Genomic DNA, 9,200 nt, shown 5'->3' with positions numbered 1-9,200 from the left:
AAGCTGCTGTGCCCTGCTTGTTCCACAGATCTGGGATAGGAACAGAATTTCTGGCAAACTTTTCACTCTGCAGAATGCAGTTAGAGGCAACATTCATTCATTCATTCATTCAGAGCTGTTTAGCAGGTTCCTGCCCTGGTAGGGCATAGGGTTTCTTTGGTCCGGAGGATGAGTAGTCAAAGACCCTTGTGTAAGAAGCTGAGTACAACCTGAAGAGAGAACTGTGACTTATGCAGTATCCCTGGGGAGTGTGTGTGTGTGTGTGTGTGTGTGTGTGTGTGTGTAGATGTACTGGAAGATGGCATCACTCAGCTGTGGATAGCAACAAGTCAGCTGCAAAGCAGGGCCCGCATAGACCTGTCCCGCTCCAGCCACTAACTCCAGCCCTCACAATTTGGTTATGTCTGGTATATGGCCATATACCCAGCTAAACTATCCACTTGGTCAGGCCTGCTGACACAGGCCAGTAAGTCCGTTTTACTCGCAAGACTGGGATAGAAAGTTTGAAAGTTCAAGACCTGCCTCTATTGTATATTAAGTTCAAGGCCAGTCTGTATAATTAAGAAAACCCTGGTTCAAAATGTAAAAGTAAAAGTAACCCTAGGGGCTTGTGTAACTCTTGGGTAGAACCCTCGCTTGGATCCTCAAGGCCTTAAGTTCATTCCCCGGTATAGAAAAAGAAGTGATGAGGGTTGGCTAGGGCTGAGAAGGAAATTCAATTGTAGGACACTCGCCTAGTATGCACAAGGTTCTAGTAAGCATTTCTCAACCTGTGGGCAGTGACCCCTTCAACAAATCCATCTCCAAAAACAATTGTGTTACACTTTGTAATGGTAGAAAAATTATGGTCACAAAGTAGCAATGGAAATAATTCTATGGTTGGGGAACTGTGTTAAAGGGTGGCAGCATTAGGAAGGTTGAGAACTACTGTTCTAGGTACTCAAAAGTTCCAGTCAAACACATACTAGGTCTGACCAGACAGCTAAGTTCAAGCCAAAGAAAACTGAGTGGAGATCACAGGCTATAAACTTTAGAAGAATTTTAGTTGTCATTTAATAATTTCGTTTCCTAAGAATATCAAATATGAGTGTTGTATCTATAACACTCCTGCCCTCCCTCATCCACCTCCAACTACACACACACACACAGAGTAAATAAACTTAAATAAATAAATAAATAAATAAATAAATAAATAAATAAATAAAAATAACCAGCCTGCTAAAATACACTTAAAACAGCAGCTTGGTTCGCGGCCATGACAGCAGTATACTGTTCACTATATAATTTTGGAACAAATTCTAAAAGCATCTAAATGCATCCCTGGCACTTCCCTTTGCCTCGGACGTCTACAGCCATTATGTAAAGGGTAGGGCTGCCTCCACTGAGGTGGGAAAATCCCTGCGACATACTGCTGAGTAAAAAGAGCAGGTTATGAAACAGTATGTGATTCCATTACCATAAGTCCCCACACTCACACACAATGCTGTCTGGAAGTCTGTTCACCAAACTGTTAACAGCGACACTCTCTAGTTGGTGGGATCGAAGGGAAACTTTCTTTAAACTTTATTTTTAGTTTCTCGAAACTCTTAAGTTTTGAATTGCAAAACGGTTAAAGTAAAATTGCTGAGGACCGGGGTTGGGGATTTAGCTCAGTGGTAGAGCGCTTGCCTAGGAAGCGCAAGTCCCTGGGTTCGGTCCCCAGCTCCGAAAAAAAGAACAAAAAAAAAAAAATTGCTGAGGACCATAGCCCAGTGGCTGTACTGGCTTCCTAGGAGCCCAGCACGGCTGCAAACGAATGGACGAGTTCATTTGCTTTGGAATGGACAAATAAGCTCTAACAGAGATGACAACAGAGCCTCCACGGCCACAACCACAGGGGCCTTGACTCTGCTGAAGGCGCCCAGACCTGGAGCCACTCAGCCCAGATGTGCGAGCAGCTGTGCCACTGGACTCGCGTCCTTGAAGAAGTCACTACTCCTGGGAGTTGAGGATCTCAATTCTTTGGGGGTCAACCAACCCTTTTACAGGAGTCACATATCAGATAGTCTGCACGTCAGACATTTACACTACAATCCACAACAGTAGCAGAATTACCGTGGTTGGGGGTTACCACGTGAGTATTAAAGGGTCACAGCGATAGCGAAGTTGAGAACCCCGGCTTTAGGGCCTTCACTTCCTCCCTAATCATCTGCTAGTTGAAAGGAATCTTCCAGAGAGAAGGAGGGCCCTCGCCTGCCCAGACAATCACAAAGGCCCTGCAGATCAACAGAGCTATGTCCCAACCCTCACACACACACACACACACACACACACACACACACACACACTCATACACACACACTCACGCACACACACACACACACACACACACACACACACACACACACACACACACCCCAACTCCCCTGCAACTGCTGGTGGTCCTGAGCCCTCTGTCAACCTGCAGCGAGCTATGGGCCTTGGAGAGGCTGGGAAAAGCCAGCATCAGATTACACAGGAGGCAGGGACACTAGAAACCTCCAGAGCACCCAAGCCCACCCCTTACCTGACTTATTCACGTACAGCACCCCTCCTCCCCTACCTTCCTAGCTCACAGCTTTATGTGACACACTTTTATGAACCAGTGTGTCCTAATAGCTTGTCCTCTCCCCTCGCCTTGCAGGAAACCAAGGTTACAGCGAGCAGGGCCTTCTCCCGATGGCTTTTGTTTGGTTGGTTTGGTTTGTGGGGTTTTTGGTTTTTTCGTTTGTTTTTGTTGAGAGAGAGTCTAACTGTGTAGCCCACTCTGGTTTCTAACTCACTGTATAGATGAGGATCCTCCTGCCTTTGCTAACCCAGTGCTAAGGAGATGACTGGCTTGTTTGTTTTTCTGAAGCCAGGTCTTGCTATGTAGTTCAGGCTGTCCTCCAACTTGAGGTCCTCTTGCCTCAGCCTCCTAATGCTATGGTTACAGATGTGAGCCACCACACCAGCCGTGCCACACTCTGAAGAGTTTTTAACAGTGGTGCCACAGCTGCATGCCTGACATCCTCATTGCCAGATGACCAGTAGATGATCGAGCTTCAGAACCCACTTTATCCCATTTTCCCAGAATCCTCCCTGGTACCAGTTGTCATAGGTTGATTTGCCCAGAAAACTCCACCTTCAGCAAAAGCGCCTGGCTGTCCTGCCCCACATAACACCCCTCCATCAAATACAGGTTTGGGGTGGCATGACCTTCAGCAGAGGACAAGTCTCAAAGAAAAGCCCAGCAGGGCACCATCAATGGCCACCACCACTGCCAGCAGCCAGCTGGAAGAATGGGACTTCAGTCCCGGAAGAACACCGGGCTGTGCCCCACAGCGCCCCCTACAGGAAGGGAAGCAACCTGCAAGTTCATAATGCTGGAAACAGTGGTGGTGCCGAGCTGGCACACGCCTGGGTTAAATATAGGCCCGTCTAACACTTAAAGGCTTGCCTTTGGCATACTAGACACAACTGGTGAGTGCCAATTTAGCTCCCAAAACAATGTCACGAAAGAAGTATGAGGTGTGGATGTGATACATTGCCCACAGTCAGTTAACAAGTCAGGATTGAGACAGGCAGCTTGACCCTAGAGCCAGTGTAAGACCATACTGGCAGCTTTGTGAGGTAGCGTGGGCAGAGCCTGCATCTGCTTTCTCCAGCTCCAATGTCCTGTGGTACCAGGTGCTAGCTGTTAGAACCCAGGTCACCCATCCAGAGCTGGAAAGTAAACAGAGGTTGTGGCGTTTCCCAAGGAAAAGTACCACCAATTACCAGCTGCGTGACCTCCTCCCCGCTCCCCTCCCCCTCCCGCAGGGAGCTACGTTGTGTTCTCCTGCTCTCCGGAGTTTGAATGAGGCTGGAAGACAGGAGCTGGGATTTGAGCTGCTGGGAAATCAGCATCCTCGGCAGGGCTGCCTATGATAACTGCTGACGGCCCTCAGGACACTGTGGCCAAAGTCCGGGTGCAATCGCTCTTATCTGTTCTTTCTCCATCTCCGCAATCATCTGGGGGCCACTGAGGCAGGCGCCCCCACAGCAAAGAGGCCTCGAGAACATTTGCTGAAGCAGGAGGCTCTTCCCTGATAACAGAAGGGCTGGCCCTGCCCTTTCCAGATGGGCTGGGCACCAGCTGATCTCTTCAAGGACAGGATTCCACGGGACACTTTTCATAGCCTGAGCTGGCTGCCACGCTAGGCTGGCGGAGCCAGAGGTCCTCTTTCCCTCCTGCCCAGGGTTCCAGGAAGAGAGAGCCCTCTCCCTGCCTTCAGCCTCCTGGCTGAGGGAGCCTGCCATCTCACAGTCACCTCATAGCATAGCATGGGTATCTATGGGAACCAATGGCCTGCAGAACTAAAAAGGGCCACTTGCCCTAGCTACTGTGGCCTAGAGGTTGAGCTGGTTACTGCTTTCAGCAAAGCTCCCAGCTGCACTGTGGGGATACAGGGACGGGGACATGGGAGTGTGGCAGCCTTGAGACATCTGCACCTCCTTCCCCAGCCTTTCTTCCTGCAGCAACCCAGGGAAGTCCCAAGGCTCCTGTCTCGTGAAGGCTTCAGTGTCTTTTTCCTTTGCTAGCTCCATCAGAGGCTACGGACTTTAAGGCCAGCCTGCCTAATTTTCATTGCAGCCTGGGTTTCTCCTTAGACCTCACCAGGGACTGTCCTGCCACGCCCCTGCTCTGCGGAATCACTCTTCCTGGGCTACTTTCCTGATTTCTCCTAATTTAGATAACATCAAGTTTACAATTTGAGCCACTTAGTTTTGTGGCAGCGAGGCAAACGCCACTGCCAAGTATGGGCCAACACCATCCGTCTCTACAACTCCACCTGCAGCTGGAGCTCTAACAGGGTCGCTCAGCATGGCCCCCATCCCTCTCCAGGCCCCGGCAACCATCAGTCACTTCCTACTCCCATATCGTATAGGCGGAGTTGTTTGTCCTAGGTTGTTGCAACTGAAGTGTCTTCAAAGTTCACCCAAATCATAATGTCTTCTTAGATTTTCCTTCCTTCACAAGACTAAATACTCTTTTATTGCAAATAGAATTTTTTATTCACTATATCCTGATTATGGTCATTCCCCCCTCCCAGTTCCTCTCCACCTCCCTGCCCATCAGGATACATCTCATCTCTGTTGTGAATTCCACCAGCTGGAATAGGGCCACTACCCCATTCTTCAACCGATTTCGACTAAGCCCTAATTAAACACTGGCCTGGTTGATTATAGTCTAGTCAAGTTCATACCTAGGTTCCCAGGAAAATGACCCCAAGTCATGGTTTGCAGGGACTTAAAAGGGCAAAACCCACCATTCGCCACGGTTCCCGTCAGGTCCAATCAAGGGCAAGCACCCTTGCATTCCTCCCCTCCTGCATACTGGTGCAGTTCGGTCACACCAACTTGCTTAGGGAAGTGAAAACCCGTGGCTTGTTATCTCCCAAGCAGCCGCCTCCTCAATCTCAGGAAGTGTCTATCCTTGGGCAAGGGGCCTACGGATCTGACGCACTTCTGTCTGATGGATCTCTTAGGCACAGCAACTAAAACTTAAAACATGATTTGTCTCTTGCACTGCCTCTCATTAGAAAACAGACATCTGAGGAATAATAATAAAATCTAATAAGATAGAACACAAAACGAATATGTCAGAAGAGAGCAAAACCAACAGGAGGAAAAGAACCCAAGAAAAGGCACAAGAAACAGAGAAGCAGAGACCGCTAGTTCTCACACCCAGGAATCCCCCAAGAACACTGTAACTGGAACTCTGATGTCTACTCAAAGGACAATTGATGACAGTCATTGTTATGAAGTAGCAATGAAATAATTTTATTTTATGGTTGGGGGTCACCACAGCATGAGGAGCTGTATTAAAGGGTCACAGCGTTAGGAAGGTTGAGAACCACTGCCTTAACAGAACAGTAGTGTGTGGGTTTACCCTAGGTCCCTGGGGTGTCTAGTCTCAGGTTCTTGGTCACCAAAGCACCACTGGGTATGGCTTCCATCTTGTAAAGTGGACCCTAAGCCCAGCCAGACATGGGTTGGTTTCTCCACAAGCTTGTGACACCATGGCCCAGCATAGCTCGCAGGCAGGGCAGCACTGTAGACCAAAGGGTTTGTAGCCTGGTTTCTCCTTTGTCAGCCTGCGCTGTGCATTTCTGATACCAGCAACGCAGTCCGGTAGGGGTGAAGGCTCCAGGCGGGCACCAACTTGACTCTGTGGTCAGTGAGTTGTGTAGGTGTTGTCTTCAGCAGAGGGCTTCCTGTCAGTTGGTGGAGAGCAACCTAGAGCCTTGGGAACAGCCTGGGTTGCTTGGGAGTTCCCATGGGACCCTGTGGCCAACAACTCAGTCAAATGTAACTCATTCTCGGTCCCGGAAGCTTCATTTGGCGGCAAAAGATGACCGGATGCCACTCTTTCTCCCCCACTAGTTGGCGATTTCATGTAGGTCGCCTTCATATATGTATGTATTTTGGGAAACTCCTACTGTATTAGGTTCCCACACTACCCCTCAAATGGCCCTTAATTTTAGCTGCCTTTTCCTGTACTCCCCCTTGTCCCCCTCGTCCCTCCACGAACATCTGTTCCAGTCCCTGTCTTTAAAACTTTGCTGCATACGCTCAGAAGTAGAATTGCCGGCTCCTACAGTATTCTATTTTGGTTCCTTGACAACTCACCAGACTGTTCTGCACAGCATCCGTGTGCTTCCTCGGTTCCTCGTCCCCAAGTACTGTCCAAGTCCCCAGTTTCTGCACATTGCAGCCAACGACTGTTTTTCTGCTTTGCTCGGTTTTGTGCAGTGCCGAGCCCGAAGGTAGCCCGGGGCGTGCGCATCCCAGGTGTTTGCTTCGCCACTGAGCCACACCCTCGGTCCCTGCTGTCTTCTGCAGGGGACCCTTCCTAACAGATGCACGGCAGCACCTCGCTGTGGCTTGGGGTTGCATTCCCCTGGTGGTTAGTGGGGCAATTCCCTTCTCTGTTGATGGACACTTGACAGTGTCCACAGCACGGACATCAGATGCTTCTGTCTCTCTCCGTTTTCGTTCTGTATAACCTGAGTATGGTTTCCTTGCTGCTTCCAGCTCCTCGGCGCCATTTATCCATCGTCTTTGAAGACATGGCTTCCTGGTCCCTGGGCGAATTTACATGCACGGTGGGAAGCATGGAACCCCTGGTGCCCTGGCCAGGTTTGGAATAATCTGGAAATCCTTGCTCATGGGATTCAAGCCTGTTTCTTTTGAAATTTAAGTTTTTATTTTATGCGGATGGGTGCTTTGCCTGCGTCTGTGTTTGTGCTTGCAGTACCCATGGGTGCCGCAAGAGGGCATCACATCCTCTGGAACGGAAGTTGCAGACAGCTGTGAGCCAGCGTGTTGGTGTTTGGAATCAAACCCAGGTCCTCAAAAGACCAGCCAGTGCCAGCTCTCCAGCCCCTCGGGCTTAAAAATCCCAGAAGCACAGGCTAAGCTGAACCAGCATCTGCATGGTGGCTTGTGTCTCTCCTAGACAGTGATTCCAACTTGGGGGACCTGGACGGGGCTGGGTGGACAGCTGACACCGTGAGAAAGGGGAGTGTGCAGCTGCTTCTCTTCTGGGCCCCCGGCTGCTTGCAGTTCCCAGGAAGACTTTGCTATCCACAGGCCACATGACAGGGTCACACATACAAACCTTTCTGCTGACAGCAAAGATTGCCGTGGCAATGGACTGGAAGGCAGGTGCTCAGGCAGGAGAAGCATCTGCCCCAGTTTATGAGCAGCCTACAGCCCTTCAGAGTCCTTCTCTTCCCGTCACCCCTAAGCCCATTTCTATTTCCTGTCCCTCCTGGGTCCCAACACAGGCATCCATTCTACTGTGGTTGGGGCAATCCCTACATCTTCATAACATGTGTTTCGATGTGTGCCTGTGTATGTGCGTGTGTGGGTGGTGTGTGTGTCTGTCTCTAAGTGTGTTGATATGTCAGTGTGTGTCTGTGTGTGTGTCTATGTCTTTGAGTGTGTAAGTAGTCTGTGTGTGCATCTGTGTCTCTGTGTGTCTATATCTGTGGGTCTCTGTGTATGCGAGTTTCTGTCTGTGTATGTGTGCTTCTGTGTGTCTAAGTGTATATTTCTGTGTCTGTGTGTATGTGTGTGTCTATGTGTGTCTGTGTATATGTGTGTCTGTGTATGTTCAGCTGATATACACTGTTATGTGGAGATTAATCTCATTCTCTCTCTTGTTTAGTCATAGATATCCCATGGCTATCTGAGATGTCAGTGTGAAATGAAACTATGCTGTAGCCTCTCCTCCCTTCACAATGTCCTCTCACAGATGCCTCCTCTGTGGAGACAACAGGCATGTCTTGGATCCATCTAGGACTCTCCCTGAACTGCTGAACTCCCAGCATGCAGCAGTCCCAAGAGCAGAGTGGGACAAAAAGACTGGCTTTCCAAATTATGCTGTTGCACCCCATGTAGCACCCTCGCTGATCTGTGAAACTCAAAGTCCCCTTGCTGCTACAGAGACGCCTCCCCTCTAACCTCAGAGACCCCCTCTCTAAAGTCTATGGGAGGAATTGTTATAGAAGGGCCATTGCTGATCTCCTACCCCAGTTTCCTCACTGCAGGGGCATTGCTGTTACTAAAGGATACTTCACCTGAAATCCACCCCAGCACAGCTCTCTACCCAACCTGGAAGGCATCTGCAGTGTATAAAACACGGTGATCTGGGGGTTGGGGATTTAGCTCAGTGGTAGAGCGCTTGCCTAGGAAGCTCAAGGCCCTGGGTTCGGTCCCCAGCTCCAAAAAAAAGGACCAAAAAAAAAAAAAAAAAAAAAAAAAAAAAAAAACACGGTGATCTGAGAGCCTAAGGTTATTTCCAAATAAAACTTAAGGTGCCCCTTATTGGTAGAGCATGCATTTAGCATTCAAAAGGCTCTAGGTCCAATCCTATACACAGTATACACACGCATGCACACGCATGCGCAAACACACGGGCACACACACATAGAACTTTAAATATACAGTACGTATTTATGAGAACCTGTTCTGGGATGTTTGTATTTGTAGGCAATGAGAGAACTTTAAAAATAAAGAGGAAAACAGGAAAATGAAAACATTTCTTTTAGGGCTGGAGAGACGGCTCAGCAGTTTAGAGAACTGGCTGCTCCTTCAGAGGACCCAGGTTTGGTTCTCAGCACCCGAATGGTGGCTCACCTGTCTATAACTCC

The sequence above is a fragment of the Rattus norvegicus genome, chromosome 11, assembly GCF_021556685.1.
Source record: "Rattus norvegicus strain SHRSP/BbbUtx chromosome 11, alternate assembly SHRSP_T2T, whole genome shotgun sequence".
In the NCBI taxonomy this organism is placed as follows: domain Eukaryota; kingdom Metazoa; phylum Chordata; class Mammalia; order Rodentia; family Muridae; genus Rattus; species Rattus norvegicus.
This window is presented reverse-complemented; position numbering follows the sequence as displayed.